Raw genomic sequence first — 23646 nt, 5'->3', positions numbered from 1 at the left:
AAGATTGTAGAAATTTAATTTTTCGCCCGAAAAAAAAAAACACGAAAGGGGTACCACTGTCGTTTTTTTTTAGGGTCGAATTTTTGAGTTTCGATATCTCAGCTCTGGAAGGGTCTAGAGCCTCCATTTTTGCACGCAGGTCTAAGGCCCCCTCCACACTACTGCGTTTTCGTTTAAAAACGGAGACCTTTTGCTACGTTTGCACCTCCCGTCCACACTAAAACGGGAAAAACGAAGACCTAAAACGGAGAAGTTTAGAAACGCTGCAGCTGCGTTTTGAATCTCCGGAGGGCGTTTTAGTGTGGACGAGACAAAACGGAGGAGTTAATAAACGATGACGCAGAGGCTCACGCTCGTCTCTATGATTGGGTGTCATCAGTCATGACGTATCTTTCCCTGATTCGCCAACCACTGTTTACACCGGCGCGTGCATGCCCAGTGTTGGTGAATGGTCACGTGATCCACGTTTTCAGTCGTTTTAGTGTGGACGGAGATAAATTCTAATACGCAGGTAAAACGCTAGTGTGGACGGAGATCATTTTCGTTTTAATTCTCCGTTTTTAAACGAAAACGCAGTAGTGTGGACGGGGCCTAAGTCTCATGGCCCTCTATCAGAATCCAGAGTTTTGAGAAGATTGGAGAAATTTAATTTTTCATCCGAAAAAAAAACACGAAAGGGGTAACACTGTCGTTTTTTTTTTTTCGGGTCGAAATTTTGAATTTCGATATCTCAGCTCTGGAAGGGTCTAGATCCTCCATTTTTGCACTCAGGTCAAAGTCTCGTGGCCCTCTATCAGAATCCAGAGTTTTGAGAAGATTGGAGAAACTTAATTTTTCGCCCGAAAATGAAAAAAAACGAAAGGGGTAACACTGTCGTTTTTTTTTTCGGGTCGAAATTTTGAATTTTGATATCTCAGCTCTGGAAGGGTCTAGATCCTCCATTTTTGCACTCAGGTCAAAGTCTCACAGCCCTCTATTATAATCCAGAGTTTTGAGAAGATTGTAGAAACTTAATTTTTCGCCCGAAAACGAAAGGGGTAACACTGTCGTTTTTTTTTTCGGGTTGAAATTTTGAATTCCGATATCTCAGCTCTGGAAATGTCTAGAGCCTCAATTTTTGCACTCAGGTCAAAGTCTCGTGGCCCTCTATCAGAATCCAGAGTTTTGAGAAGATTGGAGAAACTTAATTTTTCGCCCGAAAATGAAAAAAAACGAAAGGGGTAACACTGTAGTTTTTTTTTCGGGTCGAAATTTTAAATTTTGATATCTCAGCTCTGGAAGGGTCTAGAGCCTCCATTTTTGCACTCAGGTCAAAGTCTCACAGCCCTCTATCATAATCCAGAGTTTTGAGAAGATTGTAGAAACTTAATTTTTCGCCCGAAAACGAAAGGGGTAACACTGTCGGTTTTTTTTTCGGGTAGAAATTTTGAATTCCGATATCTCAGCTCTGGAAATGTCTAGAGCCTCAATTTTTGCACTCAGGTCAAAGTCTCGTGGCCCTCTATCAGAATCCAGAGTTTTGAGAAGATTGGAGAAACTTAATTTTTCGCCCGAAAATGAAAAAAAACGAAAGGGGTAACACTGTAGTTTTTTTTTCGGGTCGAAATTTTAAATTTTGATATCTCAGCTCTGGAAGGGTCTAGAGCCTCCATTTTTGCACTCAGGTCAAAGTCTCACAGCCCTCTATCATAATCCAGAGTTTTGAGAAGATTGGAGAAACTTAATTTTTCACCCAAAAACGAAAAAAAACGAAAGGGGTAACACTGTCGTTTTTTTTTCGGGTCGAAATTTTGAATTTCGATATCTCAGCTCTGGAAGGGTCTAAAGCCTCCATTTTTGCACTCAGGTCAAAGTCTCGTGGCCCTCTATCATAATTCAGAGTTTTGAGAAGATTGGAGAAACTTAATTTTTCACCCAAAAACGAAAAAAAACGAAAGGGGTAACACTGTCGTTTTTTTTTTCGGGTCGAAATTTTGAATTCTGATATCTCAGCTCTGGAAATGTCTAGAGCCTCCATTTTTGCACTCAGGTCAAAGTCTCGTGGCCCTCTATCAGAATCCAGAGTTTTGAGAAGATTGGAGAAACTTAATTTTTCGCCCAAAAACGAAAAAAACGAAAGGGGTAACACTGTCGTTTTTTTTTCGGATCGAAATTTTGAATTTCGATATCTCAGCTCTGGAAGGGTCTAGAGCCTCCATTTTTGCACTCAGGTCAAAGTTTCACAGCCCTCTATCATAATCCAGAGTTTTGAGAAGATTGGAGAAACTTAATTTTTAGCCCGAAAACGGAAAAAAACGAAAGGGGTAACACTGTCGTTTTTTTTTTCGGGTCGAAATTTAGAATTTCGATATCTCAGCTCTGCAAATGTCTAGAGCCTCCATTTTTGCACTTAGGTCAAAGTCTCGTGGCCCTCTATCAGAATCCAGAGTTTTGAGAAGATTGGAGAAAGTTAATTTTTCGCCCAAAAACGAAAAAAACGAAAGGGGTAACACTGTCGTTTTTTTTTTCGGGTCGAAATTTTGAATTTCGATATCTCAGCTCTGGAAGGGTCTAGAGCCTCCATTTTTGCACTCAGGTCAAAGTCTCACAGCCCTCTATCATAATCCAGAGTTTTGAGAAGATTGGAGAAACTTAATTTTTCGCCCAAAAACGAAAAAAAACGAAAGGGGTAACACTGTCGTTTTTTTTTCGGGTCTAAATTTTGAATTCCGATATCTCAGCTCTGGAAATGTCTAGAGCCTCAATTTTTGCACTCAGGTCAAAGTCTCGTGGCCCTCTATCAGAATCCAGAGTTTTGAGAAGATTGGAGAAACTTAATTTTTCGCCCGAAAATGAAAAAAAACGAAAGGGGTAACACTGTCATTTTTTTTTCAGGTCGAAATTTTTAATTTTGATATCTCAGCTCTGGAAGGGTCTAGAGCCTCCATTTTTGCACTCAGGTCAAAGTCTCACAGCCCTCTATCATAATCCAGAGTTTTGAGAAGATTGGAGAAACTTAATTTTTCGCCCAAAAACGAAAAAAAACGAAAGGGGTAACACTGTCGTTTTTTTTTCGGGTCGAAATTTTGAATTTCGATATCTCAGCTCTGGAAGGGTCTAGAGCCTCCATTTTTGCACTCAGGTCAAAGTCTCACAGCCCTCTATCATAATCCAGAGTTTTGAGAAGATTGGAGAAACTTAATTTTTCGCCCAAAAACGAAAAAAAACGAAAGGGGTAACACTGTCGTTTTTTTTTCGGGTCGAAATTTTGAATTTCGATATCTCAGCTCTGGAAGGGTCTAGAGCCTCCATTTTTGCACTCAGGTCAAAGTCTCACAGCCCTCTATCATAATCCAGAGTTTTGAGAAGATTGGAGAAACTTAATTTTTCGCCCGAAAATGAAAAAAAACGAAAGGGGTAACACTGTCGTTTTTTTTTCGGGTCGAAATTTTGAATTTCGATATCTCAGCTCTGGAAGGGTCTAGAGCCTCCATTTTTGCACTCAGGTCAAAGTCTCACAGCCCTCTATCATAATCCAGAGTTTTGAGAAGATTGGAGAAAGTTAATTTTTCGCCCGAAAACGGAAAAAAACGAAAGGGGTAACACTGTCGTTTTTTTTTCGGGTCGAAATTTTGAATTTCGATATCTCAGCTCTGGAAGGGTCTAGAGCCTCCATTTTTGCACTCAGGTCAAAGTCTCACAGCCCTCTATCATAATCCAGAGTTTTGAGAAGATTGGAGAAACTTAATTTTTCGCCCAAAAACGAAAAAAAACGAAAGGGGTAACACTGTCGTTTTTTTTTCGGGTCGAAATTTTGAATTTCGATATCTCAGCTCTGGAAGGGTCTAGAGCCTCCATTTTTGCGAAGATTGGAGAAACTTAATTTTTCGCCCGAAAATGAAAAAAAACGAAAGGGGTAACACTGTCGTTTTTTTTTCGGGTCGAAATTTTGAATTTCGATATCTCAGCTCTGGAAGGGTCTAGAGCCTCCATTTTTGCACTCAGGTCAAAGTCTCACAGCCCTCTATCATAATCCAGAGTTTTGAGAAGATTGGAGAAACTTAATTTTTCGCCCGAAAATGAAAAAAAACGAAAGGGGTAACACTGTCGTTTTTTTTTTCGGGTCGAAATTTTGAATTTCGATATCTCAGCTCTGGAAGGGTCTAAAGCCTCCATTTTTGCACTCAGGTCAAAGTCTCGTGGCCCTCTATCATAATTCAGAGTTTTGAGAAGATTGGAGAAACTTAATTTTTCGCCCAAAAACGAAAAAAAACGAAAGGGGTAACACTGTCGTTTTTTTTTCGGGTCGAAATTTTGAATTCCGATATCTCAGCTCTGGAAATGTCTAGATCCTCCATTTTTGCACTCAGGTCAAAGTCTCGTGGCCCTCTATCAGAATCCAGAGTTTTGAGAAGATTAGAGAAGCTTAATTTTTCGCCCGAAAATGAAAAAAAACGAAAGGTGTAACACTGTCGTTTTTTTTTCGGGTCGAAATTTTGAATTTTGATATCTCAGCTCTGGAAGGGTCTAGATCCTCCATTTTGGCACTCAGGTCAAAGTCTCGTGGCCCTCTATCAGAATCCAGAGTTTTGAGAAGATTGGAGAAACTTAATTTTTCGCCCGAAAATGAAAAAAAACGAAAGGGGTAACACTGTCATTTTTTTTTCAGGTCGAAATTTTTAATTTTGATATCTCAGCTCTGGAAGGGTCTAGAGCCTCCATTTTTGCACTCAGGTCAAAGTCTCACAGCCCTCTATCATAATCCAGAGTTTTGAGAAGATTGGAGAAACTTAATTTTTCGCCCAAAAACGAAAAAAAACGAAAGGGGTAACACTGTCGTTTTTTTTTCGGGTCGAAATTTTGAATTTCGATATCTCAGCTCTGGAAGGGTCTAGAGCCTCCATTTTTGCACTCAGGTCAAAGTCTCACAGCCCTCTATCATAATCCAGAGTTTTGAGAAGATTGGAGAAACTTAATTTTTCGCCCAAAAACGAAAAAAAACAAAAGGGGTAACACTGTCGTTTTTTTTTCGGGTCGAAATTTTGAATTTCGATATCTCAGCTCTGGAAGGGTCTAGAGCCTCCATTTTTGCACTCAGGTCAAAGTCTCACAGCCCTCTATCATAATCCAGAGTTTTGAGAAGATTGGAGAAACTTAATTTTTCGCCCGAAAATGAAAAAAAACGAAAGGGGTAACACTGTCGGTTTTTTTTCGGGTCGAAATTTTGAATTTCGATATCTCAGCTCTGGAAGGGTCTAGAGCCTCCATTTTTGCACTCAGGTCAAAGTCTCACAGCCCTCTATCATAATTCAGAGTTTTGAGAAGATTGGAGAAAGTAAATTTTTCGCCCGAAAACGGAAAAAAACGAAAGGGGTAACACTGTCGTTTTTTTTTCGGGTCGAAATTTTGAATTTCGATATCTCAGCTCTGGAAGGGTCTAGAGCCTCCATTTTTGCACTCAGGTCAAAGTCTCACAGCCCTCTATCATAATCCAGAGTTTTGAGAAGATTGGAGAAAGTTAATTTTTCGCCCAAAAACGAAAAAAACGAAAGGGGTAACACTGTCGTTTTTTTTTTCGGGTCGAAATTTTGAATTTCGATATCTCAGCTCTGGAAGGGTCTAGAGCCTCCATTTTTGCACTCAGGTCAAAGTCTCACAGCCCTCTATCATAATCCAGAGTTTTGAGAAGATTGGAGAAACTTAATTTTTCGCCCAAAAACGAAAAAAAACGAAAGGGGTAACACTGTCGTTTTTTTTTCGGGTCGAAATTTTGAATTTCGATATCTCAGCTCTGGAAGGGTCTAGAGCCTCCATTTTTGCACTCAGGTCAAAGTCTCACAGCCCTCTATCATAATCCAGAGTTTTGAGAAGATTGGAGAAACTTAATTTTTCGCCCGAAAATGAAAAAAAACGAAAGGGGTAACACTGTCGTTTTTTTTTCGGGTCGAAATTTTGAATTTCGATATCTCAGCTCTGGAAGGGTCTAGAGCCTCCATTTTTGCACTCAGGTCAAAGTCTCACAGCCCTCTATCATAATCCAGAGTTTTGAGAAGATTGGAGAAAGTTAATTTTTCGCCCGAAAACGGAAAAAAACGAAAGGGGTAACACTGTCGTTTTTTTTTCGGGTCGAAATTTTGAATTTCGATATCTCAGCTCTGGAAGGGTCTAGAGCCTCCATTTTTGCACTCAGGTCAAAGTCTCGTGGCCCTCTATCATAATTCAGAGTTTTGAGAAGATTGGAGAAACTTAATTTTTCGCCCAAAAACGAAAAAAACGAAAGGGGTAACACTGTCGTTTTTTTTTCGGGTCGAAATTTTGAATTTTGATATCTCAGCTCTGGAAGGGTCTAAAGCCTCCATTTTTGCACTCAGGTCAAAGTCTTGTGGCCCTCCATCATAATCCAGAGTTTTGAGAAGATTGGAGAAACTTAATTTTTCGCCCAAAAACGGAAAAAAACGAAAGGGGTAACACTGTCGTTTTTTTTTTCGGGTCGAAATTTTGAATTTCGATATCTCAGCTCTGGAAGGGTCTAGAGCCTCCATTTTTGCACTCAGGTCAAAGTCTCACAGCCCTCTATCATAATCCAGAGTTTTGAGAAGATTGGAGAAACTTAATTTTTCGCCCGAAAATGAAAAAAAACGAAAGGGGTAACACTGTCGTTTTTTTTTCGGGTCGAAATTTTGAATTTCGATATCTCAGCTCTGGAAGGGTCTAGAGCCTCCATTTTTGCACTCAGGTCAAAGTCTCACAGCCCTCTATCATAATCCAGAGTTTTGAGAAGATTGGAGAAAGTTAATTTTTCGCCCGAAAACGGAAAAAAACGAAAGGGGTAACACTGTCGTTTTTTTTTCGGGTCGAAATTTTGAATTTCGATATCTCAGCTCTGGAAGGGTCTAGAGCCTCCATTTTTGCACTCAGGTCAAAGTCTCGTGGCCCTCTATCATAATTCAGAGTTTTGAGAAGATTGGAGAAACTTAATTTTTCGCCCAAAAACGAAAAAAACGAAAGGGGTAACACTGTCGTTTTTTTTTCGGGTCGAAATTTTGAATTTTGATATCTCAGCTCTGGAAGGGTCTAAAGCCTCCATTTTTGCACTCAGGTCAAAGTCTTGTGGCCCTCCATCATAATCCAGAGTTTTGAGAAGATTGGAGAAACTTAATTTTTCGCCCCAAAACGAAAAAAACGAAAGGGGTAACACTGTCGTTTTTTTTTTCGGGTCGAAATTTTGAATTTCGATATCTCAGCTCTGGAAGGGTCTAGAGCCTCCATTTTTGCACTCAGGTCAAAGTCTCACAGCCCTCTATCAGAATCCAGAGTTTTGAGAAGATTGGAGAAACTTAATTTTTCGCCCAAAACGAAAAAAAAAAACGAAAGGGGTAACACTGTCATTTTTTTTTCGGGTCGAAATTTTGAATTTCGATATCTCAGCTCTGGAAGGGTTTAAAGCCTCCATTTTTGCACTCAGGTCAAAGTCTCGTGGCCCTCTATCATAATTCAGAGTTTTGAGAAGATTGGAGAAACTTAATTTTTCGCCCAAAAACGAAAAAAAACGAAAGGGGTAACACTGTCGTTTTTTTTTCGGGTCTAAATTTTGAATTCCGATATCTCAGCTCTGGAAATGTCTAGAGCCTCAATTTTTGCACTCAGGTCAAAGTCTCGTGGCCCTCTATCAGAATCCAGAGTTTTGAGAAGATTGGAGAAACTTAATTTTTCGCCCGAAAATGAAAAAAAACGAAAGGGGTAACACTGTCATTTTTTTTTCAGGTCGAAATTTTTAATTTTGATATCTCAGCTCTGGAAGGGTCTAGAGCCTCCATTTTTGCACTCAGGTCAAAGTCTCACAGCCCTCTATCATAATCCAGAGTTTTGAGAAGATTGGAGAAACTTAATTTTTCGCCCAAAAACGAAAAAAAACGAAAGGGGTAACACTGTCGTTTTTTTTTCGGGTCGAAATTTTGAATTTCGATATCTCAGCTCTGGAAGGGTCTAGAGCCTCCATTTTTGCACTCAGGTCAAAGTCTCACAGCCCTCTATCATAATCCAGAGTTTTGAGAAGATTGGAGAAACTTAATTTTTCGCCCAAAAACGAAAAAAAACGAAAGGGGTAACACTGTCGTTTTTTTTCGGGTCGAAATTTTGAATTTCGATATCTCAGCTCTGGAAGGGTCTAGAGCCTCCATTTTTGCACTCAGGTCAAAGTCTCACAGCCCTCTATCATAATCCAGAGTTTTGAGAAGATTGGAGAAACTTAATTTTTCGCCCGAAAATGAAAAAAAACGAAAGGGGTAACACTGTCGTTTTTTTTTCGGGTCGAAATTTTGAATTTCGATATCTCAGCTCTGGAAGGGTCTAGAGCCTCCATTTTTGCACTCAGGTCAAAGTCTCACAGCCCTCTATCATAATCCAGAGTTTTGAGAAGATTGGAGAAAGTTAATTTTTCGCCCGAAAACGGAAAAAAACGAAAGGGGTAACACTGTCGTTTTTTTTTCGGGTCGAAATTTTGAATTTCGATATCTCAGCTCTGGAAGGGTCTAGAGCCTCCATTTTTGCACTCAGGTCAAAGTCTCACAGCCCTCTATCATAATCCAGAGTTTTGAGAAGATTGGAGAAACTTAATTTTTCGCCCAAAAACGAAAAAAAACGAAAGGGGTAACACTGTCGTTTTTTTTTCGGGTCGAAATTTTGAATTTCGATATCTCAGCTCTGGAAGGGTCTAGAGCCTCCATTTTTGCACTCAGGTCAAAGTCTCACAGCCCTCTATCATAATCCAGAGTTTTGAGAAGATTGGAGAAACTTAATTTTTCGCCCGAAAATGAAAAAAAACGAAAGGGGTAACACTGTCGTTTTTTTTTTTCGGGTCGAAATTTTGAATTTCGATATCTCAGCTCTGGAAGGGTCTAGAGCCTCCATTTTTGCACTCAGGTCAAAGTCTCACAGCCCTCTATCATAATCCAGAGTTTTGAGAAGATTGGAGAAACTTAATTTTTCGCCCGAAAATGAAAAAAAACGAAAGGGGTAACACTGTCGTTTTTTTTTTCGGGTCGAAATTTTGAATTTCGATATCTCAGCTCTGGAAGGGTCTAAAGCCTCCATTTTTGCACTCAGGTCAAAGTCTCGTGGCCCTCTATCATAATTCAGAGTTTTGAGAAGATTGGAGAAACTTAATTTTTCGCCCAAAAACGAAAAAAAACGAAAGGGGTAACACTGTCGTTTTTTTTTCGGGTCGAAATTTTGAATTCCGATATCTCAGCTCTGGAAATGTCTAGATCCTCCATTTTTGCACTCAGGTCAAAGTCTCGTGGCCCTCTATCAGAATCCAGAGTTTTGAGAAGATTAGAGAAGCTTAATTTTTCGCCCGAAAATGAAAAAAAACGAAAGGTGTAACACTGTCGTTTTTTTTTCGGGTCGAAATTTTGAATTTTGATATCTCAGCTCTGGAAGGGTCTAGATCCTCCATTTTGGCACTCAGGTCAAAGTCTCGTGGCCCTCTATCATAATCCAGAGTTTTGAGAAGATTGGAGAAACTTAATTTTTCGCCCGAAAACGGAAAAAAACGAAAGGGGTAACACTGTCGTTTTTTTTTTTTTTCGGGTCGAAATTTTGAATTTTGATATCTCAGCTCTGGAAGGGTCTAGAGCCTCCATTTTTGCACTCAGGTCAAAGTCTCACAGCCCTCTATCATAATCCAGAGTTTTGAGAAGATTGGAGAAACTTAATTTTTCGCCCGAAAACGGAAAAAAACGAAAGGGGTAACACTGTCGTTTTTTTTTCGGGTCTAAATTTTGAATTCCGATATCTCAGCTCTGGAAATGTCTAGAGCCTCAATTTTTGCACTCAGGTCAAAGTCTCGTGGCCCTCTATCAGAATCCAGAGTTTTGAGAAGATTGGAGAAACTTAATTTTTCGCCCGAAAATGAAAAAAAACGAAAGGGGTAACACTGTCATTTTTTTTTCAGGTCGAAATTTTTAATTTTGATATCTCAGCTCTGGAAGGGTCTAGAGCCTCCATTTTTGCACTCAGGTCAAAGTCTCACAGCCCTCTATCATAATCCAGAGTTTTGAGAAGATTGGAGAAACTTAATTTTTCGCCCAAAAACGAAAAAAAACGAAAGGGGTAACACTGTCGTTTTTTTTTCGGGTCGAAATTTTGAATTTCGATATCTCAGCTCTGGAAGGGTCTAGAGCCTCCATTTTTGCACTCAGGTCAAAGTCTCACAGCCCTCTATCATAATCCAGAGTTTTGAGAAGATTGGAGAAACTTAATTTTTCGCCCAAAAACGAAAAAAAACGAAAGGGGTAACACTGTCGTTTTTTTTTCGGGTCGAAATTTTGAATTTCGATATCTCAGCTCTGGAAGGGTCTAGAGCCTCCATTTTTGCACTCAGGTCAAAGTCTCACAGCCCTCTATCATAATCCAGAGTTTTGAGAAGATTGGAGAAACTTAATTTTTCGCCCGAAAATGAAAAAAAACGAAAGGGGTAACACTGTCGTTTTTTTTTCGGGTCGAAATTTTGAATTTCGATATCTCAGCTCTGGAAGGGTCTAGAGCCTCCATTTTTGCACTCAGGTCAAAGTCTCACAGCCCTCTATCATAATCCAGAGTTTTGAGAAGATTGGAGGAACTTAATTTTTCGCCCAAAAACGAAAAAAACGAAAGGGGTAACACTGTCGTTTTTTTTTTCGGGTCGAAATTTTGAATTTCGATATCTCAGCTCTGGAAGGGTCTAGAGCCTCCATTTTTGCACTCAGGTCAAAGTCTCACAGCCCTCTATCATAATCCAGAGTTTTGAGAAGATTGGAGAAACTTAATTTTTCGCCCAAAAACGGAAAAAAACGAAAGGGGTAACACTGTCGTTTTTTTTTCGGGTCGAAATTTTGAATTTCGATATCTCAGCTCTGGAAGGGTCTAGAGCCTCCATTTTTGCACTCAGGTCAAAGTCTCACAGCCCTCTATCATAATCCAGAGTTTTGAGAAGATTGGAGAAACTTAATTTTTCGCCCGAAAATGAAAAAAAACGAAAGGGGTAACACTGTCGTTTTTTTTTCGGGTCGAAATTTTGAATTTCGATATCTCAGCTCTGGAAGGGTCTAGAGCCTCCATTTTTGCACTCAGGTCAAAGTCTCACAGCCCTCTATCATAATCCAGAGTTTTGAGAAGATTGGAGAAAGTTAATTTTTCGCCCGAAAACGGAAAAAAACGAAAGGGGTAACACTGTCGTTTTTTTTTCGGGTCGAAATTTTGAATTTCGATATCTCAGCTCTGGAAGGGTCTAGAGCCTCCATTTTTGCACTCAGGTCAAAGTCTCGTGGCCCTCTATCATAATTCAGAGTTTTGAGAAGATTGGAGAAACTTAATTTTTCGCCCAAAAACGAAAAAAACGAAAGGGGTAACACTGTCGTTTTTTTTTCGGGTCGAAATTTTGAATTTTGATATCTCAGCTTTGGAAGGGTCTAAAGCCTCCATTTTTGCACTCAGGTCAAAGTCTTGTGGCCCTCCATCATAATCCAGAGTTTTGAGAAGATTGGAGAAACTTAATTTTTCGCCCCAAAACGAAAAAAAACGAAAGGGGTAACACTGTCGTTTTTTTTTTCGGGTCGAAATTTTGAATTTCGATATCTCAGCTCTGGAAGGGTCTAGAGCCTCCATTTTTGCACTCAGGTCAAAGTCTCACAGCCCTCTATCAGAATCCAGAGTTTTGAGAAGATTGGAGAAACTTAATTTTTCGCCCAAAACGAAAAAAAAAAACGAAAGGGGTAACACTGTCATTTTTTTTTCAGGTCGAAATTTTGAATTTTGATATCTCAGCTCTGGAAGGGTCTAGATCCTCCATTTTTGCACTCAGGTCAAAGTCTCGTGGCCCTCTATCAGAATCCAGAGTTTTGAGAAGATTGGAGAAACTTAATTTTTCGCCCGAAAATGAAAAAAAACGAAAGGGGTAACACTGTCGTTTTTTTTTCGGGTCGAAATTTTGAATTTTGATATCTCAGCTCTGGAAGGGTCTAGATCCTCCATTTTTGCACTCAGGTCAAAGTCTCACAGCCCTCTATCATAATCCAGAGTTTTGAGAAGATTGGAGAAACTTAATTTTTCGCCCAAAAACGAAAAAAAACGAAAGGGGTAACACTGTCGTTTTTTTTTTCGGTTCGAAATTTTGAATTTCGATATCTCAGCTCTGGAAGGGTTTAAAGCCTCCATTTTTGCACTCAGGTCAAAGTCTCGTGGCCCTCTATCATAATTCAGAGTTTTGAGAAGATTGGAGAAACTTAATTTTTCGCCCAAAAACGAAAAAAAACGAAAGGGGTAACACTGTCGTTTTTTTTTCGGGTCGAAATTTTGAATTTCGATATCTCAGCTCTGGAAGGGTCTAGAGCCTCCATTTTTGCACTCAGGTCAAAGTCTCACAGCCCTCTATCATAATCCAGAGTTTTGAGAAGATTGGAGAAACTTAATTTTTCGCCCAAAAACGAAAAAAAACGAAAGGGGTAACACTGTCGTTTTTTTTTTCGGGTCGAAATTTTGAATTTCGATATCTCAGCTCTGGAAGGGTCTAGAGCCTCCATTTTTGCACTCAGGTCAAAGTCTCACAGCCCTCTATCATAATCCAGAGTTTTGAGAAGATTGGAGAAAGTAAATTTTTCGCCCGAAAACGGAAAAAAACGAAAGGGGTAACACTGTCGTTTTTTTTTCGGGTCGAAATTTTGAATTTCGATATCTCAGCTCTGGAAAGGTCTAAAGCCTCCATTTTTGCACTCAGGTCAAAGTCTCACAGCCCTCTATCATAATCCAGAGTTTTGAGAAGATTGGAGAAACTTAATTTTTCGCCCAAAAACGAAAAAAAACGAAAGGGGTAACACTGTCGTTTTTTTTTCGGGTCGAAATTTTGAATTTCGATATCTCAGCTCTGGAAGGGTCTAGAGCCTCCATTTTTGCACTCAGGTCAAAGTCTCACAGCCCTCTATCATAATCCAGAGTTTTGAGAAGATTGGAGAAACTTAATTTTTCGCCCAAAAACGAAAAAAAACGAAAGGGGTAACACTGTCGTTTTTTTTTTCGGGTCGAAATTTTGAATTCCGATATCTCAGCTCTGGAAATGTCTTGAGCCTCCATTTTTGCACTCAGGTCAAAGTCTCGTGGCCCTCTATCAGAATCCAGAGTTTTGAGAAGATTGGAGAAACTTAATTTTTCGCCCAAAACGAAAAAAAACGAAAGGGGTAACACTGTCATTTTTTTTTTAGGTCGAAATTTTGAATTTTGATATCTCAGCTCTGGAAGGGTCAAGATTCTCCATTTTTGCACTCAGGTCAAAGTCTCGTGGCCCTCTATCAGAATCCAGAGTTTTGAGAAGATTGGAGAAACTTAATTTTTCGCCCGAAAATGAAAAAAAACGAAAGGGGTAACACTGTCGTTTTTTTTTTCGGGTCGAAATTTTGAATTTTGATATCTCAGCTCTGGAAGGGTCTAGATCCTCCATTTTTGCACTCAGGTCAAAGTCTCACAGCCCTCTATCATAATCCAGAGTTTTGAGAAGATTGGAGAAACTTAATTTTTCGCCCAAAAACGAAAAAAAACGAAAGGGGTAACACTGTCGTTTTTTTTTCAGGTCGAAATTTTGAATTTCGATATCTCAGCTCTGGAAGGGCCTAGAGCCTCCATTTTTGCACTCAGGTCAAAGTCTCACAGCCCTCTATCATAATCCAGAGTTTTGAGAAGATTGGAGAAACTTAATTTTTCGCCCAAAAACGAAAAAAAACGAAAGGGGTAACACTGTCGTTTTTTTTTCGGGTCGAAATTTTGAATTTCGATATCTCAGCTCTGGAAGGGTCTAGAGCCTCCATTTTTGCACTCAGGTCAAAGTCTCACAGCCCTCTATTATAATCCAGAGTTTTGAGAAGATTGGAGAAACTTAATTTTTCGCCCAAAAACGAAAAAAAACGAAAGGGGTAACACTGTCGTTTTTTTTTCGGGTCGAAATTTTGAATTTCGATATCTCAGCTCTGGAAGGGTCTAGAGCCTCCATTTTTGCACTCAGGTCAAAGTCTCACAGCCCTCTATCATAATCCAGAGTTTTGAGAAGATTGGAGAAACTTAATTTTTCGCCCGAAAATGAAAAAAAACGAAAGGGGTAACACTGACGTTTTTTTTTCGGGTCGAAATTTTGAATTTCGATATCTCAGCTCTGGAAGGGTCTAGAGACTCCATTTTTGCACTCAGGTCAAAGTCTCACAGCCCTCTATCATAATCCAGAGTTTTGAGAAGATTGGAGAAAGTTAATTTTTCGCCCGAAAACGGAAAAAAACGAAAGGGGTAACACTGTCGTTTTTTTTTCGGGTCGAAATTTTGAATTTCGATATCTCAGCTCTGGAAGGGTCTAAAGCCTCCATTTTTGCACTCAGGTCAAAGTCTCGTGGCCCTCTATCATAATTCAGAGTTTTGAGAAGATTGGAGAAACTTAATTTTTCGCCCAAAAACGAAAAAAAACGAAAGGGGTAACACTGTCGTTTTTTTTTCGGGTCGAAATTTTGAATTCCGATATCTCAGCTCTGGAAATGTCTAGATCCTCCATTTTTGCACTCAGGTCAAAGTCTCGTGGCCCTCTATCAGAATCCAGAGTTTTGAGAAGATTGGAGAAACTTAATTTTTCGCCCGAAAATGAAAAAAAACGAAAGGTGTAACACTGTCGTTTTTTTTTCGGGTCGAAATTTTGAATTTTGATATCTCAGCTCTGGAAGGGTCTAGATCCTCCATTTTGGCACTCAGGTCAAAGTCTCGTGGCCCTCTATCATAATCCAGAGTTTTGAGAAGATTGGAGAAACTTAATTTTTCGCCCGAAAACGGAAAAAAACGAAAGGGGTAACACTGTCGTTTTTTTTTTTTTCGGGTCGAAATTTTGAATTTTGATATCTCAGCTCTGGAAGGGTCTAGAGCCTCCATTTTTGCACTCAGGTCAAAGTCTCACAGCCCTCTATCATAATCCAGAGTTTTGAGAAGATTGGAGAAACTTAATTTTTCGCCCGAAAACGGAAAAAAACGAAAGGGGTAACACTGTCGTTTTTTTTTCGGGTCTAAATTTTGAATTCCGATATCTCAGCTCTGGAAATGTCTAGAGCCTCAATTTTTGCACTCAGGTCAAAGTCTCGTGGCCCTCTATCAGAATCCAGAGTTTTTAGAAGATTTGAGAAACTTAATTTTTCGCCCGAAAATGAAAAAAAACGAAAGGGGTAACACTGTCATTTTTTTTTCAGGTCGAAATTTTTAATTTTGATATCTCAGCTCTGGAAGGGTCTAGAGCCTCCATTTTTGCACTCAGGTCAAAGTCTCACAGCCCTCTATCATAATCCAGAGTTTTGAGAAGATTGGAGAAACTTAATTTTTCGCCCAAAAACGAAAAAAAACGAAAGGGGTAACACTGTCGTTTTTTTTTCGGGTCGAAATTTTGAATTTCGATATCTCAGCTCTGGAAGGGTCTAGAGCCTCCATTTTTGCACTCAGGTCAAAGTCTCACAGCCCTCTATCATAATCCAGAGTTTTGAGAAGATTGGAGAAACTTAATTTTTCGCCCAAAAACGAAAAAAAACGAAAGGGGTAACACTGTCGTTTTTTTTTCGGGTCGAAATTTTGAATTTCGATATCTCAGCTCTGGAAGGGTCTAGAGCCTCCATTTTTGCACTCAGGTCAAAGTCTCACAGCCCTCTATCATAATCCAGAGTTTTGAGAAGATTGGAGAAACTTAATTTTTCGCCCGAAAATGAAAAAAAACGAAAGGGGTAACACTGTCGTTTTTTTTTTCGGGTCGAAATTTTGAATTTCGATATCTCAGCTCTGGAAGGGTCTAGAGCCTCCATTTTTGCACTCAGGTCAAAGTCTCACAGCCCTCTATCATAATCCAGAGTTTTGAGAAGATTGGAGAAAGTTAATTTTTCGCCCGAAAACGGAAAAAAACGAAAGGGGTAACACTGTCGTTTTTTTTTCGGGTCGAAATTTTGAATTTCGATATCTCAGCTCTGGAAGGGTCTAGAGCCTCCATTTTTGCACTCAGGTCAAAGTCTCACAGCCCTCTATCATAATCCAGAGTTTTGAGAAGATTGGAGAAACTTAATTTTTCGCCCAAAAACGAAAAAAACGAAAGGGGCAACACTGTCGTTTTTTTTTTCGGGTCGAAATTTTGAATTTCGATATCTCAGCTCTGGAAGGGTCTAGAGCCTCCATTTTTGCACTCAGGTCAAAGTCTCACAGCCCTCTATCATAATCCAGAGTTTTGAGAAGATTGGAGAAACTTAATTTTTCGCCCAAAAACGAAAAAAAACGAAAGGGGTAACACTGTCGTTTTTTTTTCGGGTCGAAATTTTGAATTTCGATATCTCAGCTCTGGAAGGGTCTAGAGCCTCCATTTTTGCACTCAGGTCAAAGTCTCACAGCCCTCTATCATAATCCAGAGTTTTGAGAAGATTGGAGAAACTTAATTTTTCGCCCAAAAACGAAAAAAAACGAAAGGGGTAACACTGTCGTTTTTTTTTCGGGTCGAAATTTTGAATTTCGATATCTCAGCTCTGGAAGGGTCTAGAGCCTCCATTTTTGCACTCAGGTCAAAGTCTCACAGCCCTCTATCATAATCCAGAGTTTTGAGAAGATTGGAGAAACTTAATTTTTCGCCCAAAAACGAAAAAAAACGAAAGGGGTAACACTGTCGTTTTTTTTTTTCGGGTCGAAATTTTGAATTCCGATATCTCAGCTCTGGAAATGTCTTGAGCCTCCATTTTTGCACTCAGGTCAAAGTCTCGTGGCCCTCTATCAGAATCCAGAGTTTTGAGAAGATTGGAGAAACTTAATTTTTCGCCCAAAACGAAAAAAAAACGAAAGGGGTAACACTGTCATTTTTTTTTTAGGTCGAAATTTTGAATTTTGATATCTCAGCTCTGGAAGGGTCTAGATCCTCCATTTTTGCACTCAGGTCAAAGTCTCGTGGCCCTCTATCAGAATCCAGAGTTTTGAGAAGATTGGAGAAACTTAATTTTTCGCCCGAAAATGAAAAAAAACGAAAGGGGTAACACTGTCGTTTTTTTTTCGGGTCGAAATTTTGAATTTTGATATCTCAGCTCTGGAAGGGTCTAGATCCTCCATTTTTGCACTCAGGTCAAAGTCTCACAGCCCTCTATCATAATCCAGAGTTTTGAGAAGATTGGAGAAACTTAATTTTTCGCCCAAAAACGAAAAAAAACGAAAGGGGTAACACTGTCGTTTTTTTTTCAGGTCGAAATTTTGAATTTCGATATCTCAGCTCTGGAAGGGTCTAGAGCCTCCATTTTTGCACTCAGGTCAAAGTCTCACAGCCCTCTATCATAATCCAGAGTTTTGAGAAGATTGGAGAAACTTAATTTTTCGCCCAAAAACGAAAGGGGTAACACTGTCGTTTTTTTTTCGGGTCGAAATTTTGAATTTCGATATCTCAGCTCTGGAAGGGTCTAGAGCCTCCATTTTTGCACTCAGGTCAAAGTCTCACAGCCCTCTATCATAATCCAGAGTTTTGAGAAGATTGGAGAAACTTAATTTTTCGCCCAAAAACGAAAAAAAACGAAAGGGGTAACACTGTCGTTTTTTTTTCGGGTCGAAATTTTGAATTTCGATATCTCAGCTCTGGAAGGGTCTAGAGCCTCCATTTTTGCACTCAGGTCAAAGTCTCACAGCCCTCTATCATAATCCAGAGTTTTGAGAAGATTGGAGAAACTTAATTTTTCGCCCGAAAATGAAAAAAAACGAAAGGGGTAACACTGACGTTTTTTTTTCGGGTCGAAATTTTGAATTTCGATATCTCAGCTCTGGAAGGGTCTAGAGACTCCATTTTTGCACTCAGGTCAAAGTCTCACAGCCCTCTATCATAATCCAGAGTTTTGAGAAGATTGGAGAAAGTTAATTTTTCGCCCGAAAACGGAAAAAAACGAAAGGGGTAACACTGTCGTTTTTTTTTCGGGTCGAAATTTTGAATTTCGATATATCTCAGCTCTGGAAGGGTCTAGAGCCTCCATTTTTGCACTCAGGTCAAAGTCTCACAGCCCTCTATCATAATCCAGAGTTTTGAGAAGATTGGAGAAACTTAATTTTTCGCCCAAAAACGAAAAAAAACGAAAGGGGTAACACTGTCGTTTTTTTTTCGGGTCGAAATTTTGAATTTCGATATCTCAGCTCTGGAAGGGTCTAGAGCCTCCATTTTTGCACTCAGGTCAAAGTCTCACAGCCCTCTATCATAATCCAGAGTTTTGAGAAGATTGGAGAAACTTAATTTTTCGCCCGAAAATGAAAAAAACGAAAGGGGTAACACTGTCGTTTTTTTTTCGGGTCGAAATTTTGAATTTCGATATCTCAGCTCTGGAAGGGTCTAGAGCCTCCATTTTTGCACTCAGGTCAAAGTCTCACAGCCCTCTATCATAATCCAGAGTTTTGAGAAGATTGGAGAAAGTTAATTTTTCGCCCGAAAATGGAAAAAAACGAAAGGGGTAACACTGTCGTTTTTTTTTCGGGTCGAAATTTTGAATTTCGATATATCTCAGCTCTGGAAGGGTCTAGAGCCTCCATTTTTGCACTCAGGTCAAAGTCTCACAGCCCTCTATCATAATCCAGAGTTTTGAGAAGATTGGAGAAACTTAATTTTTCGCCCAAAAACGAAAAAAAACGAAAGGGGTAACACTGTCGTTTTTTTTTCGGGTCGAAATTTTGAATTTCGATATCTCAGCTCTGGAAGGGTCTAGAGCCTCCATTTTTGCACTCAGGTCAAAGTCTCACAGCCCTCTATCATAATCCAGAGTTTTGAGAAGATTGGAGAAACTTAATTTTTCGCCCGAAAATGAAAAAAACGAAAGGGGTAACACTGTCGTTTTTTTTTCGGGTCGAAATTTTGAATTTCGATATCTCAGCTCTGGAAGGGTCTAGAGCCTCCATTTTTGCACTCAGGTCAAAGTCTCACAGCCCTCTATCATAATCCAGAGTTTTGAGAAGATTGGAGAAAGTTAATTTTTCGCCCGAAAATGGAAAAAAACGAAAGGGGTAACACTGTCGTTTTTTTTTCGGGTCGAAATTTTGAATTTCGATATCTCAGCTCTGGAAGGGTCTAGAGCCTCCATTTTTGCACTCAGGTCAAAGTCTCGTGGCCCTCTTTCATAATTCAGAGTTTTGAGAAGATTGGAGAAACTTAATTTTTCGCCCAAAAACGAAAAAAAACGAAAGGGGTAACACTGTCGTTTTTTTTTCGGGTCGAAATTTTGAATTTTGATATCTCAGCTCTGGAAGGGTCTAAAGCCTCCATTTTTGCACTCAGGTCAAAGTCTTGTGGCCCTCCATCATAATCCAGAGTTTTGAGAAGATTGGAGAAACGTAATTTTTCGCCCCAAAACGAAAAAAAACGAAAGGGGTAACACTGTCGTTTTTTTTTTCGGGTTGAAATTTTGAATTTCGATATCTCAGCTCTGGAAGGGTCTAGAGCCTCCATTTTTGCACTCAGGTCAAAGTCTCACAGCCCTCTATCATAATCCAGAGTTTTGAGAAGATTGGAGAAAGTAAATTTTTCGCCCGAAAACGGAAAAAAACGAAAGGGGTAACACTGTCGTTTTTTTTTCGGGTCGAAATTTTGAATTTCGATATCTCAGCTCTGGAAAGGTCTAAAGCCTCCATTTTTGCACTCAGGTCAAAGTCTCACAGCCCTCTATCATAATCCAGAGTTTTGAGAAGATTGGAGAAACTTAATTTTTCGCCCAAAAACGAAAAAAAACGAAAGGGGTAACACTGTCGTTTTTTTTTCGGGTCGAAATTTTGAATTTCGATATCTCAGCTCTGGAAGGGTCTAGAGCCTCCATTTTTGCACTCAGGTCAAAGTCTCACAGCCCTCTATCATAATCCAGAGTTTTGAGAAGATTGGAGAAACTTAATTTTTCGCCCAAAAACGAAAAAAAACGAAAGGGGTAACACTGTCGTTTTTTTTTTCGGGTCGAAATTTTGAATTCCGATATCTCAGCTCTGGAAATGTCTTGAGCCTCCATTTTTGCACTCAGGTCAAAGTCTCGTGGCCCTCTATCAGAATCCAGAGTTTTGAGAAGATTGGAGAAACTTAATTTTTCGCCCAAAACGAAAAAAAACGAAAGGGGTAACACTGTCATTTTTTTTTTAGGTCGAAATTTTGAATTTTGATATCTCAGCTCTGGAAGGGTCAAGATTCTCCATTTTTGCACTCAGGTCAAAGTCTCGTGGCCCTCTATCAGAATCCAGAGTTTTGAGAAGATTGGAGAAACTTAATTTTTCGCCCGAAAATGAAAAAAAACGAAAGGGGTAACACTGTCGTTTTTTTTTCGGGTCGAAATTTTGAATTTTGATATCTCAGCTCTGGAAGGGTCTAGATCCTCCATTTTTGCACTCAGGTCAAAGTCTCACAGCCCTCTATCATAATCCAGAGTTTTGAGAAGATTGGAGAAACTTAATTTTTCGCCCAAAAACGAAAAAAAACGAAAGGGGTAACACTGTCGTTTTTTTTTCAGGTCGAAATTTTGAATTTCGATATCTCAGCTCTGGAAGGGTCTAGAGCCTCCATTTTTGCACTCAGGTCAAAGTCTCACAGCCCTCTATCATAATCCAGAGTTTTGAGAAGATTGGAGAAACTTAATTTTTCGCCCAAAAACGAAAAAAAACGAAAGGGGTAACACTGTCGTTTTTTTTTCGGGTCTAAATTTTGAATTCCGATATCTCAGCTCTGGAATTGTCTAGAGCCTCAATTTTTGCACTCAGGTCAAAGTCTCGTGGCCCTCTATCAGAATCCAGAGTTTTGAGAAGATTGGAGAAACTTAATTTTTCGCCCGAAAATGAAAAAAAACGAAAGGGGTAACACTGTCATTTTTTTTTCAGGTCGAAATTTTTAATTTTGATATCTCAGCTCTGGAAGGGTCTAGAGCCTCCATTTTTGCACTCAGGTCAAAGTCTCACAGCCCTCTATCATAATCCAGAGTTTTGAGAAGATTGGAGAAACTTAATTTTTCGCCCAAAAACGAAAAAAAACGAAAGGGGTAACACTGTCGTTTTTTTTTCGGGTCGAAATTTTGAATTTCGATATCTCAGCTCTGGAAGGGTCTAGAGCCTCCATTTTTGCACTCAGGTCAAAGTCTCACAGCCCTCTATCATAATCCAGAGTTTTGAGAAGATTGGAGAAACTTAATTTTTCGCCCAAAAACGAAAAAAAACGAAAGGGGTAACACTGTCGTTTTTTTTTCGGGTCGAAATTTTGAATTTCGATATCTCAGCTCTGGAAGGGTCTAGAGCCTCCATTTTTGCACTCAGGTCAAAGTCTCACAGCCCTCTATCATAATCCAGAGTTTTGAGAAGATTGGAGAAACTTAATTTTTCGCCCGAAAATGAAAAAAAACGAAAGGGGTAACACTGTCGTTTTTTTTTTCGGGTCGAAATTTTGAATTTCGATATCTCAGCTCTGGAAGGGTCTAGAGCCTCCATTTTTGCACTCAGGTCAAAGTCTCACAGCCCTCTATCATAATCCAGAGTTTTGAGAAGATTGGAGAAAGTTAATTTTTCGCCCGAAAACGGAAAAAAACGAAAGGGGTAACACTGTCGTTTTTTTTTCGGGTCGAAATTTTGAATTTCGATATCTCAGCTCTGGAAGGGTCTAGAGCCTCCATTTTTGCACTCAGGTCAAAGTCTCACAGCCCTCTATCATAATCCAGAGTTTTGAGAAGATTGGAGAAACTTAATTTTTCGCCCAAAAACGAAAAAAACGAAAGGGGTAACACTGTCGTTTTTTTTTTCGGGTCGAAATTTTGAATTTCGATATCTCAGCTCTGGAAGGGTCTAGAGCCTCCATTTTTGCACTCAGGTCAAAGTCTCACAGCCCTCTATCATAATCCAGAGTTTTGAGAAGATTGGAGAAACTTAATTTTTCGCCCAAAAACGAAAAAAAACGAAAGGGGTAACACTGTCGTTTTTTTTTCGGGTCGAAATTTTGAATTTCGATATCTCAGCTCTGGAAGGGTCTAGAGCCTCCATTTTTGCACTCAGGTCAAAGTCTCACAGCCCTCTATCATAATCCAGAGTTTTGAGAAGATTGGAGAAACTTAATTTTTCGCCCAAAAACGAAAAAAAACGAAAGGGGTAACACTGTCGTTTTTTTTTCGGGTCGAAATTTTGAATTTCGATATCTCAGCTCTGGAAGGGTCTAGAGCCTCCATTTTTGCACTCAGGTCAAAGTCTCACAGCCCTCTATCATAATCCAGAGTTTTGAGAAGATTGGAGAAACTTAATTTTTCGCCCAAAAACGAAAAAAAACGAAAGGGGTAACACTGTCGTTTTTTTTTTCGGGTCGAAATTTTGAATTCCGATATCTCAGCTCTGGAAATGTCTTGAGCCTCCATTTTTGCACTCAGGTCAAAGTCTCGTGGCCCTCTATCAGAATCCAGAGTTTTGAGAAGATTGGAGAAACTTAATTTTTCGCCCAAAACGAAAAAAAAACGAAAGGGGTAACACTGTCATTTTTTTTTTAGGTCGAAATTTTGAATTTTGATATCTCAGCTCTGGAAGGGTCTAGATCCTCCATTTTTGCACTCAGGTCAAAGTCTCGTGGCCCTCTATCAGAATCCAGAGTTTTGAGAAGATTGGAGAAACTTAATTTTTCGCCCGAAAATGAAAAAAAACGAAAGGGGTAACACTGTCGTTTTTTTTTCGGGTCGAAATTTTGAATTTTGATATCTCAGCTCTGGAAGGGTCTAGATCCTCCATTTTTGCACTCAGGTCAAAGTCTCACAGCCCTCTATCATAATCCAGAGTTTTGAGAAGATTGGAGAAACTTAATTTTTCGCCCAAAAACGAAAAAAAACGAAAGGGGTAACACTGTCGTTTTTTTTTTCAGGTCGAAATTTTGAATTTCGATATCTCAGCTCTGGAAGGGTCTAGAGCCTCCATTTTTGCACTCAGGTCAAAGTCTCACAGCCCTCTATCATAATCCAGAGTTTTGAGAAGATTGGAGAAACTTAATTTTTCGCCCAAAAACGAAAGGGGTAACACTGTCGTTTTTTTTTCGGGTCGAAATTTTGAATTTCGATATCTCAGCTCTGGAAGGGTCTAGAGCCTCCATTTTTGCACTCAGGTCAAAGTCTCACAGCCCTCTATCATAATCCAGAGTTTTGAGAAGATTGGAGAAACTTAATTTTTCGCCCAAAAACGAAAAAAAACGAAAGGGGTAACACTGTCGTTTTTTTTTCGGGTCGAAATTTTGAATTTCGATATCTCAGCTCTGGAAGGGTCTAGAGCCTCCATTTTTGCACTCAGGTCAAAGTCTCACAGCCCTCTATCATAATCCAGAGTTTTGAGAAGATTGGAGAAACTTAATTTTTCGCCCGAAAATGAAAAAAAACGAAAGGGGTAACACTGACGTTTTTTTTTCGGGTCGAAATTTTGAATTTCGATATCTCAGCTCTGGAAGGGTCTAGAGACTCCATTTTTGCACTCAGGTCAAAGTCTCACAGCCCTCTATCATAATCCAGAGTTTTGAGAAGATTGGAGAAAGTTAATTTTTCGCCCGAAAACGGAAAAAAACGAAAGGGGTAACACTGTCGTTTTTTTTTCGGGTCGAAATTTTGAATTTCGATATATCTCAGCTCTGGAAGGGTCTAGAGCCTCCATTTTTGCACT

This window comes from Pimephales promelas, chromosome 15, assembly GCF_988280905.1.
Source record: "Pimephales promelas chromosome 15, fPimPro1.hap1.1, whole genome shotgun sequence".
NCBI lineage: Eukaryota > Metazoa > Chordata > Actinopteri > Cypriniformes > Leuciscidae > Pimephales > Pimephales promelas.
This window is presented reverse-complemented; position numbering follows the sequence as displayed.